Genomic DNA, 18,093 nt, shown 5'->3' with positions numbered 1-18,093 from the left:
TATTCCTACCATGACTGCTGGCAAAGTCTGTTTTAAACCTGCCCTCCTGTCCGAGCTGTAGGCCCCCCAACGGTTTTAGTCACATGTCAGTCAGTCTAAACTCATTATCATATGTCCTCTAAACCTGAGACATCAGTGTGTGATGACTGTCTCAGTCGACCAGAAGACTGGAGGCTAAATGAGAGCTGTCTGCATTAGAAAAACATGTTCCAACCTCTTGTCTCTTCGATGCCCTCCGTGGAATCCATGCCCTAAATAGTGATGTTTTACCTGGGGCCTCGTCCTCCCTCTTCTACCACCATACCGGTATCCCAATAGGCAACAGAAAGTGTTTAAAATACCTAGGTGAGGGGGTGATCATGTAGACTTTGCCAACGAGAAAAACAAGTTTCATTCACAGTAGTCAAATTGGACAGATTTAAAATGCAGACAATGAACATACACGTATGCACAGACAGAAACTTGTCGACACAGTTTAAAGAGGATCCTTACAAAACTGAATGTTTAGCTGTTCTTGCTTGGAGCTTACAGTATGCTGACTGTGCACTGATTCAATTCAAAGATTTCTGGCAGAAAAAAAAAGACTTATACAGCCTGTAGCTATCCCAACAGGAGCAGTAAGTGAATAACAATGTGCTACTGAGAGCCTCTTTAGCATCACATCTATACAGCTGGCTAGCATTGTGTTTGGCTCCCTTCTCTCCTGCGCCGCAATACACTGTTCCTAAGGAAAGAAAAAAAAATCTTATCTGTCTATCTTTGTGATCAGTTACATGCTCATTATGTTGGATCCATCAACATTTTGAAAGGCTTGAACACTCTCTTTTTTCCCTAATAGTTCCCAGGATACACTCAACTGCAGTTGAAAGCTCCAGTTACCTGAAACAAATTGCCTCAAGAAATCTGAACCACTGCTAGTCTGCAAACGTAAAGAAGGAGACATACAAGAGCTTCAAAACATTAAAGCACACAATACTCCTGTGTTTTCAGTCTTTTTTGAATTGTCCGCTTAAAAAAAAGAAATAAATAAAGAATAAAAAAGGAACCTTGTAGTCTGTGTGTGCATTCACATAGAGTTTGTGCTTTGGGCAAAACGTTGTGTTTCACCACAACCCCCCCACATTCCCGCAGTATAAAAAGCGCTTTGACACAGCGGTAAGATAGAGTTTCACAGTGTGTTTGAGTGAATGTAATATGTTAAGATGTTACCAACATGGTTTCCATTACAGTAGAATAACAGATTCACATTTTGTAGAGATAAGCACTGAGGGGGCGTTCGGAGCATAGCCTGCTGTGACATACTGAGTATTTATGTCGACTGATGATGGGGGACAAAAAAAAAATCAACATGGATAAGCAAGGCCTAGTGTATGATATATGAGGGAGCCAGAAATAAAGTTTTGACAGGAAAAAGAGGAGCTTTTTTAGTGCATATACATTAGCACAAAAGAGCCCCTGAATGGACCAAATCCCATTTTTGAATCCTGAGGCAAGAACAAAACACACAAGCAGACCACCCTGCTATGCCATACCAATGTGATATTTTTTTCTTTACTGTTTCTCTCTCTCTTTTTCTCTGTCACTCTCTCTCTCTGTCTCTCTCTGGCCCTTTGGCCTGTGCCATTTGAGGGCTTATTGAAGGCTGTGAAGCCCAGGTTGGGTTTGGCTGCCGAGTGCTCCCCACTGGGATAAGAAGATGGAGGGCTTCTGCCAAGACCACTGCTTACATCAACCCAGAGAGCCTGTGCACACAAAGACGTCTCAATCAGAGAGAGAGGCCAACACGCACAATGGCACACACAGAAAAACAGGTTTTCTTTAGCATGTAAGAATGATGAGTAAATCAAATCCAAACAATACGTTTGTCAGAAGTTGATCAAAACCAACACAATAGTTTATTCAAGGTTTGGGGTTTACAATGAGAAACTACTCCATTTTTTTACAACTATGTGTGACAAGTCCTGTCCATTTTGGCTGTGTGACCTTGAGTATTTGTCAGGAAACTGAACATTTATCATCATCTTTTTCCATGAATATATCTTTTGTGGAGCATCAAATTCAGTTGGTCACAGAGTTGGTCAAACTGTATTCTCCAAGGTTGTTAGAAAAGTTTGGCAGATGTAGCCTCTGCTGGAGAGAATAGCATAGCATAACAAAACAGATGAGAACAATAAAACACAGAGGATGAAAATACAGTGCAGTCTCTTAAGTATTTGGACAGTGACACATTTTTGGTTGTTTTGGCTTGGTGCTCTAGCACACTGGTTTTGAAATGAAGCAATGACTTCAAGGTTAAAGAGCAGTCTTTTAGCTTTAATTTGAGGATGTTTACATCGACATCAGATGCACTGTGTGGGAGTCAATGACTGAAATCTATGAGACACAGAAATCACAAATTCCTGCACGGTTCATCTGATGCGGATGCAAACACCCTATAATTAAACATGAAAGTTGGCAATCTAACCTCACTGTCATTGTTTCATATCAAATCCAATAAGCTGGAGTACAGAGCCAAAACAACCAAAAAATATGTCACTGTCCAAATAACAGGCTGCATTGTATATTAACTAATAACCTTCTGTTGAAGTAAATAAATGAAAAAGATCTCAGAGTTTATAACAAGTTCAGCAGTAGGATGCTAGCAGAAAGATGGAGGGATAAAAATAAAGATCCATTTTTTTTCCCCTCTCCCGTCTTTCCCCGTACTTTCTTCCCTCCCTGACTCCTCTCATTCTCTTCTTCCACCTCCCCTGAACTTCCTTGCCACTAGGTATTGCTAAAATGATTAGCTGCCAGCAATCAGCCCCTGGCCAAATCAGCTTTGAACTGGTCAGGGCAGACTTATCACATGGCGGCCAGTCCCCCGGCTGGCCTTGCGCTGTGCGTTGGCAGGTGAGACCTGCATTACAGCTTGCATAATTCCCCAGATGGGTGCGATGAGTTCACAGCAGCTTTAGCAGGAACCAAATTGTGGGGATTGCTGACATATAATCGTTTTAGAGGGGTGAGAGTGAGTGTGTGTGTGTGTGTGTGTGTGTGTGTGTGTGTGTGTGTGTGTATTTGAGTGTGTGTATACGAGAGAGAGAGAGAGGGAAAGAAAGGGGAGGCAGCCTCAATACAAATTGTGCTGTTCTTCGAATTCCCACACACACACACACAAACAACATGGATTGCATACACATACACACTCTTGAAGTGAACGATCTACTTTTGAACCACACATGCATACACACACGAGAACACTCACACATACACAGAGGTGAGGAAGACAGAACGAGGTCAAACACAGAGGCAATAAAAGCTGTGGTGTCCGACTGTTGATCTCATCCCGGGTTCATCACTTTAAAACAGGCTGAAACAGCAGGAGAAGGATCTGCTGCCGAGCAGAGACCTTCCCAATTAGGATGAGTCATGCACAATGGCAGGGCCCAACACACACACACACACACACACACACACACACACACACACGCACACACACCTTGGCCCTCACTCTGGGAGACAGCCTGTCCTATCAGTGGTGAGCATGGCCCGGGCAGCTCAGTGTGATGATAAGGAGGGGATGTTTGGGGGGGGGGGGGGGGGGTTAGTTGGAGAAAGGCAGAGTATGATGGGAGATGTTGCTCTATGCTCGCCATCCCCCACCTGCCCTCATGTCTTGTTTTTTTCCCACCTTTATTTTAGCACGCGGCTGTTTCTGTGGTCTAACACAAGGCTTCGACCGCAGACACCCACTCCCAGTGGGACCGCTGAACTGAGCACCAACCTCACAGCCTGGTCTGATGTGTCAAGAAGCAGAATCACCACTAACTATGAACCCTCTTGCGTTCTGCCTCTTCGCCCCCCCTGCACCGTCCTGCCCACCTCAGCTCCAAACCCCACACACCCCTAGAGCAGCAGTCGACCGTGCTCTGCTCCCACTTTCCCACTTTTTTCAACTCAACTGGAGAGAATTTGGAGAGGGAAGGGGAATAGTTGAATCTGGCATATAGAGTAGCAATGTCTTTTCCTGTAAAAAAAAAAAAAAAAAAAAGAATATCATAAAAATCAGGGGTGTAACTACAGACAGTTTTCACTGTTGTAGCCTGAAATGTAATACTTCATCTCTGATGAAGTATTTCACTACATCAAAGCTTGTAATATGTGGAGGAAATGTTTCAAACTCCATCCTGTCTCTACTTAGATTTTGCCTTTCCAGCTCTTAATGCCCCGTGTCACATCAGCCTATGAGTGTGTGAGTCTTGTTTTGGCCTGCTGTCAGAACGAGTCTCCTGCTGAATAGACATATTCGTAGTGGCATATTGTTGGGCCTGGGGGGTCTTAGAGTAAAGGAAGTCCCCTTCAGTATTTAACCACTATTTTCACATCAAATGCACCCTCCCCCCTCTGTCCTCAATCTCTCTCTCTCTCTCTCTCTCACACACACACACACACACATGCATAAACGCACACACACCTTCACACACATAGACATGCGCACACACCTGATCCTGACAATCATCGTGCCACTACTGATCTGCAGTCCGTTGAGGTCACGGCAGAATGACAGCTGTCACAGAGTCCCCATTACCCCCCCCCACGCAGCAGGGAATTAAAGACAAACAAACCTGCGGCCACAGGAAGAGGAGGTGAAATTGTGTGTGTGTGTTCACTGTGTATGTCTTTGTGTCTCTGTAGTAGAGTTACAGTGTGAGTAGGGGGGATGCCATCATTCTCTTATGTTTGAGGGGAGTAATAAGGGCAGAACTCGCTGTTTTTCCATTTCCTCTCATGTCCTTCTTTGCCAGCATGATCGGTGCTGTAAAACTACTCCCATGATGTCTCAAGTGCCTTTTGTCTGTGTATGATTTAAAAGAAATAGGGGTAGCAAATGACAAAATGTGCAGTCTAAAACTGGGACAAAATTTCTGTATCATTTTAATGAGTTTTATTGAGCTATCGAAGCACTACATGTAAGTGGAACTATCCTGAATGAAATTCTTATAGGAGAAAGAATTTGCTTCAGTTCACAGTCTACTAATAAAAGATTCCTCAAACTCAGTATGATACAGCCACCAATGGACCGTAACAAGCCTTGTCCCATTTCTCCATCACATGAATCTTAAAATCACCCAATTCCTCTGGCATTTATGCTAGAAGTGTAATCCATGGCCAGTCCTTCCCTGCCACCTCACCTTCAGTTTGTGACTCAATGCTAACGGCGAGGCCGCTCTGTAGTTTACATGTGTTCCACATCGTTTAGCATGCAGCCCAGGCAGAGTGCCACCATGGCTTTTAACCCCTGCTGGGGGGTTTGGTTGGTCTGCGGCCCCCTCAAGGGAGACCATCGCTCTAATGGTAATTTAAGTGTAAAATCTGGTCCCTGGGAAAAAGGTCATTGAATCTGCATAAGCCCCTTGAGCCAGGCTTAGGACCCTGTCGGGTCGGCCTTCAAGAGGAAGGAGGAAGATAGATAGAAGGAAAGCGGGATAGAGGAGCTAGTCTCTATCTCTCGCTTTCTCTGTCCTTTGCTAGGAAAACCCCCACTTTCCTTTTAAGTCCCCCTCCCATCCAAGTCCCTTGGCTCCACAGTTCCACTTGGTGCTTGATCTGTGTCTGTGAACAATAGTTAGAGATGCAATGGAAGTGGGGCCAGAGGGAGATGGGATGCGAGCCACGGTTGTTCTTTCTCGACTGCCCTCTGCATCCTAAGAGGGGACTCAGCACTGACGAGATTGATACTTTAGTCATGTGTACTTCCCAAAAGCATGTCATACACGCCCACACCCATGTTCACCACACATGTCCAAACATAAAAACTCACACACACACAAGCACATACACACCAACTGGATTGTCTTGTCCTCATGTAATGAATCCAGCCTATTTGCTGGCAGATGGGAAAAGTGCAGCTGGAACAAAACAATGTCAGTCATCTGTGGCACCGCATATTAGAGAGGAACTTCTGCTCAAATTGTAAGAGTATAAGCATATGTTGTTTTGTCTTTTTGATTAGGGTTACTCTTCTTTCACTGTGTTGCTCTACTGCAACTGCTGTGAGACTCTGAGGGGGAGCCTTTCTGTCAACAGATGGCAAAATTAGCTGAGGGCAAATCACTTTGTGGTTGTTATCTACAAGTAAATATAAAGGCATGTAGAATGAAATGCAGTATCTGCAAATTAAACACCATGCACTAAAACAGCTTGTATAGAGTCACAACTGTGCTCATGTAATTATCCACTTGTGGCACAAAGCAGAGAAAGCACAAATACTCTCAAAAGCAATACATTTTAACATTGCTTAGGCTGCAATATTACCCAATCATTTTTATTCAAGTAGAATAGAATCCCACAATAACAAAATGCTTTTTAATTATAAAGAAACATACACACTCCTTTTTAGAGAGGGCCAGCAAGAGAGAGAGACAGACAAGAAGAAGTAGGGGAAGTGAGGAAGAAATTAGGGGTGCTGTAACAGGAGGAAGGCAGTAAAGTTGAACCTTGAATATGAACTATCGTCGGTCACATCTCAACATGGAGTTTCCATCCATGCATGCAACACTTTTAAGAGCTATGATAATCGTTAGGGCAGGGCGAGTCCGGATGGTGTTTTCAGAATCAAAATAGTGTCAGGCTTCATTTCCTCCTCCGCTGCCACTTAACAAAGAGGCATTTTGAAGCTGTACAGGAGGCAGCCATGACAGTCTATCCCTGGAGCATTTTCCCCATATTTGAAAACATGTGGGAATGCTTTCTCTCAAACATAAAAGGATTGAGACTCCCTAAATTCTAAAGGGAAACAGAGCTGCCTTGGCACAGTGTTAATTTTAACAACTTCTTCCTTTATTTTGTACAGCATTAACCTTGAGGCCGCTGGACCTCTTTTGAAGTGCTCGCTGCCTAGCATGAGTGTATCCAGAGTGAGGTCAGTAAGAATGTTATTAAGAGTTATTAATGGATAGTGGGCTGTGACCTGGAGTTATGACCCAAAAGTTTTTAGCACAACTCAGATCAATATACAGTATGTATGAGTAAGCATGACAGAGCACTAACTTGTAAGCAATAAAAGGCTATTATTGGTCAGGAGAGTGATTCAATAAATATGGGTTTTGTGGTAAGATTTAAAAACAGATAGTACCAGAAGACCTAATCCTAACTGGAAGACTTTTAAATTTTAATCACCCTCTGATTTTAACTCTGACCGTGAGACAGCCAAAAGACCTTAAATGACAAACCTGGGAGACCTGAGCACAGTAGAGTGAAAGGTTAGAGCTCAGATTAGACACATATTGCGTCTTTCTAGTTCCGACCAAAAAACAACTCCTCTACATAATATAATAAAACCTAAAGGAAAACCTGTAATGTAGGTCACTGATGATTTGCCATTACATACTCAATGTGAAAATAACATATGCTATGATTACCACACTTATCTTCACATGCTCTTTGAAACTAAATAGAGTTTGGGACATGAACCGCAATACACAGAGCAGGATGAAACATTCTCCACCACCCAGAACCAGAGGGGAAAGTCAATGTGGGTGAGATCGATGAGACATTTGTAATGGATGACTATGGATCACTAGTTTAATATTACATCGTGGTGGGGATGGCCTTACGATATCTCCACCAAATAAATGTTAACTTGTAATCTGTTCCTTAAAGAACACTGCCATTGTTTGTCTTCTCTCCCTCCAGCCCAACCCTGCAATTGATTGGGCCTTTATTGAATGCTCAAACGCAGCGTGCAACGATTGATCACTCCCAATTAAATGTGCACTGGATGTTTCCATTCATACGTACAACCCTGAATACCTCATGCTCATGGATACCTATTAGACAGAATAATTGATAGATCCCAGAACAAAATGTGCTGGTGTTAGAAACTAAAGGCAAACCCCACCTTTTAAATTAACTTGGAATTTGATTTCATTGTCATTTTTTCCTCCTCTCTCCTTCTGTCTCCCTCTCTTCTTATTTTCTCTCTTATTCTGTGCTGTTGTTGGCTTGACCTCTGCTCTCGACCCCTGACCGTTGACCCTGAGACATCTGACCAGTCACCACTCTGGGGGAACCAAATTAATAGAAGCGTTGCTCGTTAATTGCATAAGGGGCCAGCTAAGAGATTCATCACCTCAGTCATTGCCATTGCTTTACTTTGACCCCCCTTCTGTGGTTTCCCAGAGGGCGTTTGGGGGCAGGCCCAGCTGTGCTTTTCCTATAACCCTCCTTGTGTTTGCTGTGTAATTATTCAGCATCAGCCCTTATTAATCAAGTCGATGCCCCTACGTTTTAAATGGAAATTGCGGGGATTAATACAAGCATTCATTTTGTCCAGGAAATCTTGATGGCTTTAGCCCACTAATCGAATTGGAATAAAGAGGCCACGGCAGTGGGAGGGACTTGATTGAATTAAGGGTGAAGCAAAAGCACACATTATACTGTATCCGCCAGCAGGGTCCTGAGCCCGACGCTAACATACACACACAAACATAAAGGTCACAGAGCGTGGCCCACCATGACACTTTGATGAGTAAGAAGTGCATCATGCATGAAAGTTTAATTTGGCCTCATTAGGATTGATGATTCTGCAGGTAAATGCATTTGTGAGTGGGGTTTTAGTAACAAAGTAAAATTTGGGCATTTGTCTGCAGGCTTTTGTAGTCAAACACATACACATGTGCATGCACACTCTCACGTGGGTACATGTGCTGCCTCTAATGGTGCAGGTGTCTGCAGCACTTGCACATACATTCCCATGTAGACACAAGTGCACGCTCATTCACACACACAATAACACACATATCACCATATTCATATCCCCACTCAGACTCATACATAAATAAATAACCCCCCTGTTCCTGTATTATATATGTACTCAGTCTTTCTGTCATTAGGTTACACTCAGTCCTTCTGTCTCTCTCCCTCTCTCTCTCACTTTGTTGCAGCTCTCGGGTCAGCTCAGACTGCTGAGAGTCTGACCATGATGCCAATTATCCACCGGCTTCACTGTTGGATACATGACACCCACCCTGCACCATGCAATACAGCTCCTACACAAATGTGCACTCACACACACAAACATATACAGACACTCCACAAATACACGTATACAAATGCAAATATAACAAAGTGACACTGAGGGCAGAGAAAAACATACTAGAAAAACTAGAAGAACTTACATGGGGCATGCACCTCAGTAAAGCAGTTAATGATCTAAAAACACTTGTTTAGCTTTATATATAAAAGTGTTGATAACTGATTAAAACCATGGAGCACAAAAGCCTTCTATCAGCTTAATCGGGGGCATACATGTTAACATGCTGCCACAGCTTTAGTATCAAATCCTCTGTCCGATACAACAAATCCACCTTTTCTCTCCCTCTTTACTATTCCACCTTTCCATCATCCCTCCTTTAACCATGTCCTCACTCCCTGCAACCCAGATTGACAGACAGATTAGATTGGACATAGTTGACAGCGGTGGAAGCAATCACATCCGGTGTTTGGCAGAGGTTTTGTTTGTGTAAAATGACACACAGGCCTCGCTCTCTCTCCCCCTCTCTCCATAAGAGATGCCATTGGCACAATCTCACAGGGCGATTACTATCAGGCCTGGTGGAGGTGTTCCAACATGTCATTCGTCTGTCATTTGTTTGTCAACTGACGACAGCTCCAGGTCTCTCCAGTGTATTTGTGTAGGTGTATGTGTGTGTTTGTGCGCATGTGAGCACTGGTGAAAATGCACATTGTTGTATATTTCCTCTCCTTTTTCCTCCCCCCAGCACCTCTCCTTCAGGTATCGTCTTCTCTATTTGATATGGCAGTGACATTTTTTGACAGCATGTAGATAGATAAGATTTGTTGCGCCTATGAGCCATCTAGGGATTAGAAATGCACACTCCTTTTGGCAGGTACTGTCTAGATAGCTTTCTCTTGGCAATGTGAGATTCAACCAAACAGCTCTTGTGATTGTGATCTATGTACTGCTCCTTAGTTTTGCATTGACTGTGACAGGAAAAAAGCCACACACCACTTACTGTGCTGCTCTCAAAGCTGTATGCATTTCCAATTAGAAGGATGAGAGAGAGGATCTTTTTCTTTTTCTTTTTACAGGAGTGGTCTGTTTTCATTGAGCAATAATTCCATTTTCTGCTACATGCTCATTAGCAAATGATATGTTTGGAGCAAATTTGAGCTCTGGAAATATTTGCCGCCATGGAAGAGATATTATAAGCACTTGACCACAGTAACAAATTCAGTGCAACAGCTCCACTACAGCCTCCCACAGCCTACTTCAGTTCCAACACTGTGTCATATCTTAACGATTTCTGTGTGTGAAAGTTCACACTGACCTACAACTTAACATCTTAATGCCTGAAATCCTAGCTAATTGAGGTAGAATTACACCAACTGACCCTGAGAAATACTAAACATCTGTTCAGCCTTCTCCCCTCTATTCAAACATACAAATGGGCAGCAATGTTTTCTTGGCCAATCCCTCCTGTATGAAGATTTCATGGCCTTTCTATTCATAGTGTATTGGCTGATGAACAGTTATCTCATAGCCTCTGTCAAATCAATCATGTCAGATTTGTTTAGATCCTGGCCCAGAGAGGGCTTGTGTGTTTATGTGAGCGGACTATTGCAGCGAGGGATGAGGGATGTGCAGCAGAGAATCATGGCATTCACAAAGAAGCTTATCAGCCGTGTTTGGCCCAAGTCTTTGATGCTGCTGAAGTACAAATGTTACCATGTGGCTGTTGAGTATAGAGAAACAAAAGAATCATGTATTGCAAATCAGCTGCATTTCCACTGCTATATTTCTTTGAGTGGCAGTGATTTTTTTTTTTCATTGTTTCTTTCTTTCCCTGTTCGTTATGAGCAAAACCTTCTGTACAAAATACTATCATGTAGCTCTCGTCTCGAATGTATTATCTCATGCATATTAAAAACAGGGTAGCTTCGGTTCTCTTGGCTCTGGCATAGCTCAGCTTCAGACCTCGTTTTTTTTTTTCCCTCAAGGGGCTAGTTAACCCCCACATAATCTGGCATTCCAACAGACTCTTCACTCTCCTCCTCATCCTCCTCAATGACCGCCATCTCTGTAGCAGCCCTGAAACATTACCAAAAACCCCAGCGTCACTTGGCCTGATTTATGGTGTCATTAATGTCAGGCTATCAGTGGACATGAGCGCATGAGACAACAGACGAGCCGCCCCAAAAACAAATAGTTTTGATTAAAGTCAAGGACATTCCGTACAGCTTTTCCGTAGAAAGGCATTCATCACATTTGATGTTGACCCTCCCTCCCTCCCTGCTTTCCTCTCTCCCTCTGCCTGTCTGCCTGTTTGGTGGTGGAGGTGATGGTAAAGGCTGCAAAAACCAAAGGCTGAGCTAACATAGATACAGACAGCTTATGTGAGAGGGGTTATACAAATCGGTGTGTAATACAAAGTTGGAACAGCAGTGAGTGGATTAATTGAACACTAAAGGGATTACAGTGTAGAGGTTTATGCGGACAAACAGTGGGTCATAGATAGAGGGATTGATTTCTACATGCCTCTTTGGGATCAGGTAGTCAACCACATAGTTTGTGTTCACTATATCTGTCAATGAGCAGGAACAGTCTGTCTTGTTTAACATGATTTGATGACAAAACTGCTCCTACATCATCATGTGTCCTCTGAGGTCAGCATGTGATATGTTGTCCGTTACACACACACTGGTCAGCAGATACACAGTCCCTGCCAAGTACTATGACGCTTGGAGAGTTATAGTAATAAGATGATAACAGAAATTGAAATGCAGACATTGTTTACAGTTTCCTAAACCAAACATCTGTTAAAGTGACAGGAGGAGGGTCGATGTGAGGAGGTTTCCAGAGACGATGGGAAAAGCACTTCAATGCTGTTACTAACTTTTATCTCCCACCAAAAAGCTTCCCGTTTGTGTAAACAGATCCCAAAGAGTCTGCGTAGCTTTTCCTCTTTCCTGCCTCTCTCGCCCGGCCACCCAGCCTGCACTCCAGCCCACAGGACTCGACAATAACTCGGGAGGTCAAGGTTTAAGAGGAACGTTTGAGATGACATTATGAGAATTGAAAAAGTCCACAAACAAATTAGCTAAAGAGGGGAGAAGAAAACAAAACGTGCTTAGTTATTGAGGTGGCGTGTAACACGCAGGCTAAACAGACATCACAGCCTCAGCCTCATATCTGTGCTTACCCTTATCTAATAAAGAAGAGACTTAACTTGTATTATTCTGGTACATGAGTGTGTTATTCTAAGGCTGGCTGTCTTTAAGTGCCATTTTGTCACAGCTTGGGAGGAAAAGTGTGATTTTAATCAGGGTAGCTTTAGGTGTTTTCCTGCACTCCAGATGTTCTGGCCCCCGCCTGAGAAAGCTTTTTTCACTTTTATTTCTTCCCCTCCAACGGACACATAAGTGGAGGGTTATTGTGTTCCTCTCAAGGTCTCTCTTAAATGTCTCTCCCACTCAAATATTTGGACAGTCACAAGAGGAGAGAAATGTATCAGGTGCAACTTGGTGAAAAAAAAGACACTAGTTGTAGGTGGGTATGCCAATTTTCAAGAACATTTTGGACATGCACATATGTCTGCACAGTGTGTCCGCACACACACACACACAAAGAGACAATCATGTAGGATGCCTACAGTACATATGTTCCTGCATTTAGACAGCAAATGATTGATTTCTCTGTAAACTAATAGCATCATGACATCATTAGTACACTGTTGAGTATTTCCAGAGCGTATCTCTCATTATTACCAGCATACTCTAATAATACAAGTATTGGACGGTTGATATGAGGTTACAAAATGACACCACTATTCAGAGGCCCCCTTCCATGAAAGAGCGTGAGCTTGTGCGCATTTAGGTCTGCCCCCGATTTAACCAGCCCCACATGTGACACTCAAAGAGGGTCTGATCCCCTCACCCCTGCTGGGACCCATACACCCCTGGTTCTCATTGACTTTGGTTTCATGCTCGCAGGGCAAAAGCAAAATGGCAATAGAAAAAAGAAAAATAGAGAGAAAGAAAATAAACATAAAACAGAGGATAATACAGAAAAATTCAAGCCATGTGGTTCTCTTGCCAGTAAACAACAAGCAGTCCTGGTTGGAAAAAAAAAAAAAAATCCTGCAAGTGATGTGTGTCTGTAAATGTTGCTACCTCTATGAGGAACAGGAGACTAGAGCATTTAGGGGAAGTTATGCTGGCTACAAGAGAAAATAATGAGTCCCAGTGGTCCATCACAAGTCCACGTGCTAAAAATATTGTGGCAAACTTTCTTCTTGTTTTTTGATGAAAACACGCCTGAAAAAGTCATGAAACAAATTGTATATACAACAATATATTCCCTTGGAAGTCATCCATATCTATTAGATTTGGCTGGTTGTACTTAGATCCTGACTGAAAGACTTGGCTGAGATTCAGTCAGAAATGTGTACCTGTCACCAGCCACCAAAGCAGTGGCATAAATCTTGAGATCAGCCTGTATTGATAGGGCCTTGGCTACCGATTTGGTAACACGTGTGCATATCCATTTCCCTGACAGAGACTGATTGCACATGACTGGGGAGGTAATAGAATTGTCTTTAAGGGGCCGGACGTCATTTATTACAAGCAGAAGGTAGGCTACACCTGCGGTGCGTCCCATTACTCCAAATATCATTCCTCCTTTTGTCAAGTACATCCTGCTTTCTTTCATGGCTTATGGCAATATTGAAGAAGAGGTCAAATATCTCGCCATAACTGATCAAAATTGCGTTATCACATTCCTAGTGTGTAAGAGCGCAGTAACATCTGATGGATCATATAACCTCATAAATACATGTATATCATAAAATATATCACAAAAGGTGATATAAATAAAGTTATTTACATAATACACTGATTAATTCATTACATCTTAATAATTGTGCATTAAATTGGCTGGTAGTTATATCTATCTAGTACTTGTTTTTACTAATGAACACTTGAAAACTTGGAAATTTCAATTTATGGTAAATGTATTACTTAGATACGCCCCAACAGAAGGAATTCACTACATTAAGAGGTTTTATTCTGTATTCGTTCATCTGGCCGATTTTAGCCACGTAATTCTAAATCATTTAAAACATTTACTACAAGCTTTCAACTCAAGTGGACCAATTTCACATCACATGTAACACTCAGTTTTGTATAGCAATATATCTGCTTTCTTCAACACCTCGTACAGTCAGTTCATGACCTTGAAATCCAAGTTTCAGTTGCTGTTTATTCTATTGTCTGACAGCAGAGGAGACGACAGAAACTGTATAAAACAGATGTTGAAGTGAATTTTCAACAAGGAATGAATGATGTTATTGTTTGGAATGTGCTCTGCAAAACTCCAACAACTGCCCTACTGAGATAAGTCAAATACCTGAAATTTAATGACAACTTAGTGAATAAAAGCGCCTTTTATTTCATTTACTTAAAGTTCTTCATCTATTGAGTTCTCATCATTAATACTGACGTGCAGTGTGTCCCAATTTCCCCCCTCTCTCATCGTCCTCTCTTTTTCTCTCCTCTGTTCTTTCCTTTCCTTATCTCCTCAAAGTTTCTCACTGGGAGGAAAGCAGCAGTAATAAAGTCTCAGGATGTACCCCGGGGGAACTTATTATGTCGAGAGAACTAACAGCACATTGTTTCCTGCATTCTGTCTACCTGTTGGACTCAATATAAGAAAAGAAGGCAAGAAATCATTATTGTCATAAAACTGCGGTTGCAACACGTGCATGCAGAGTACAAGTTTGACATCTGTTGTGCTGGGAATTTCATTTCGATAATCTTTCAGGACTTTTAAGGATGAAGTGGGTAAAAGAAATCAGTGTATATTAAAATCTACGAGATAAACAATTCTTTTATGTCCAAAATGTAAATCAGCATTGCATGTCTAAAAATATTTAGGAAAACTGAATTCTGACTGTTGAGTGGTCAAAATAAGCAAATAATAAAAGCCACAGTGATGTGATGTGGGAACTCAAAATGGGCATTTATTGTTTATTTGACACTAAAAAAAAAAATGTATCTATTCTGTGTCTTTACTAATGCTGTTAATTGTATAGCACAGTACAAAATACATGTTGTCATATTTGTCCCTCTAAAAAGGGTAAAGGTATACATGTAAAGGTATGAACCGGAGAGTCATATGCCACCGAATAATTCACAGGAGACATTATTAGTGAGTGCAGTGTGTGCACGTTCTGCAGCACTGAGCCCCCCCCCCCATAAAATTACCCCCAATGCTTGCTAAGTTATCAACATTAGAAATGCAAATCCAGGTAACATGTCTTCTTTTATTCCTCGTTCCATGTGGTGCACCCCCATTATTACGCTGCTGACATTCCCTTCTTGTCCTTAAATCAACATCTTACAGCCTATTAGCCAAAGCTTTGGGGGACAACAGTGCCCGTCTACAGTCCTTGCATTTTACAATGCATACATAGCTTTTTGAATACCTATTGTAGCTCTTTCAATGTGGAGACACAGCAACACTTGAAAAAAGTAAAATAAAATATTAACCTTTCTCTCTTTAAGTCAGATTTCCTTTTGATTTCTGGAATGAGTTGCAAGTTCAGAAAAGCCGATGCAAGAGAAGAGTTAAAAGTAGTAAAATGATCAGCATTTCAACTAATCGATACTCTCATGATGTGTGTGTTTTCTATCTGCTGTAAATGATGATCTATCTGCAATATTTAAATCTGCCATTCAGATTGAGTAGCAACTTCCTCTTAGAGATTTTTATGCAAAGAAACAAACCTGAGGTTTAAATTTCAAGCCAATCATCTGAATACTGCACAGCTCATTCACACTACATTCAATCTATCCTCTCCAGTACTGTTGCATTGTGCTCTGCACATGCAGAATAAAACTTAATACCCTGGTGAGGCCACTAGGGGTGTTTTGAAGCAGAGACAGTATTAAAGCAGTCAACCACATACGTGTACATGTGCACACACATGCACACACACACAATACCACAGGGACCCGCTCTCAGGCTATTTTCTTCTTAATGAGGCTTTGTCTTTGAGGGGGCTTAGAGGACAGGAGGTCACACAGGGTCAGACTGAGACAAGGTCAGCCTACTCATCAGAGTTGTGCAAGGAAGTCTGGAGCCAATGTCAGTCCAAATCATATCTTTTAGACGCAGACAGGAAAGAAACAATGTGTGTGAGTGTGTGCCCACAGAACTGTGTGTAATTGTTTGTACAGTATGTATTATCTGAGCAGTTGCATGCTCAGTAACTCACCTCTACTTCTCATATTATACTTCTACCTGTCTGTCTCTTCTCCACCTTGACAGTCACATGTTAATTCTTTAATCCAGCAGCTCACGACGTTAAAAACACGAAAGGAGACAGCTACCTAATCGCTCACTAATGGTGATGACAAATACCTGTCCCTGTCACCCAACGGGGAGGGGGTGGAGACGTGAGGCGGTTGCTGGGACCGGTAGTCGAACAAATGGTTGAACACAAATATACGCCCACACACACACATTCTCCTAATTACCCAGGTCACTGGCTTAGTGCAAGAACACACACCTAACCTGCCTTTTTTCTCTTCTCTGCCATGACACTGAGGCTCCTGGCTGTGCCCTGAAAATACTCTAACTTTGTGTTCCCGTCCTGTCTCATTTGGCTACAGGGGACCCACACAAATCTCTATTCTGGGAGTGTCATTCAGCAAGGGTAGAAAGGGGAGAGAGAGCTTATTTGGAGAAGTTCCCTACGCTGTGCTGTGTTGCACTCTGCGGTCAGACCAGTCAGTGTCTCTAGCTTCAATAATTGTGATTTATGCCCCTGCCTTCAGTAGCATGTGTGTGTCGCTGAGTCCTTGCGCTACATCGACGACTGACATATATTTTGTGTGTTCTGAGTGACCTGACCTGTCCACGACACACTGACATTCTGGTCCCTCCCCGTTCATCTGCAGCTGTCTCACACACACACTAACTTAAACACACTGATACGTGTCTCTCCAATGTGTAAGGCAATGTGAGATGCAAAACACACTTGTGAGAGCAAGAAGGCAGAGATGGAAGCGTCTATCAACTCGGATGTAGAAGTACACTTCAAAAGAGAAACTAGGGCATCAGATGCCCCTGTTCTTTGATACAGGCGGTGGTGACACTAGACACTTTTTCCCTGTGTTGATTTTGTCCTTGCTGCAGGATGCCTTGGATAAGAGTGTTGTATTCTCAGAGGAGGACAATTTTAGCTAGTCTAAACCTATGGGCCTTGAATGGAACAATGAGTCTAATGACCAGGAGGATGGAAACAGGGGGGCGACCTGGACAAATAGTAGAATATATTTGGAATTTTTAAAAACCCACTGTGATTTATTTTGTTTGGTACCTGATGTTCACAGTTTTGAGGGGGTGGGGGGGCAAATATAGACAAATTATACATCGTAATAATGAAATAAAATATCCAGTGCTAAATTAGATTAGCATAAATCAGATTAGTATTATTGCTAAAACTGCGTATCAGTGAAAAGCCATCTAATATGAAATCATCTGATCTAGAATTAGATTATGTTAAAAAGGACAGTGTGGGCTCTAACATATAATAATGCATATGAACTAAGACGAGTTCTTGGAGAACTTGTAGATCTGTCATTGTAGACCTTCTTCACTTTGTGTGTTACAGTTTCTACTCAAATGTGTTCAATTATTACTGACTTGGCATAATATAATATCAGTTAATGGCCTAATTTATATCGTTTTTGAAGGGTTTGACTTAATAGTTTGGGGTTTGTATGTTTCTCAACTGATCACAATTGCAAATGTAGGCCTATTTAACTGTGACTGAGTTTCCAAAGCTTAAAAAATGTATCAGTCAAGACATGCCGCCATCTAGTCTTAGTCACTGTATTAAACCATGTGTCAATCTGGGAGAGTAGCAATTCCTTTGTTTAATTTCAAATTACAGATTGTACCTTCAAACGAATACAATTACAAACCTCTCTCTTCCCTTGGCTTTTTGAGGAGGGATTAATGTTGAACAACTCTGTATGCAGTACAATGAAATGCACTGCATACAGAGAAAGATATCTGTAAAG

This window comes from Enoplosus armatus, chromosome 4, assembly GCF_043641665.1.
Source record: "Enoplosus armatus isolate fEnoArm2 chromosome 4, fEnoArm2.hap1, whole genome shotgun sequence".
NCBI lineage: Eukaryota > Metazoa > Chordata > Actinopteri > Centrarchiformes > Enoplosidae > Enoplosus > Enoplosus armatus.
This window is presented reverse-complemented; position numbering follows the sequence as displayed.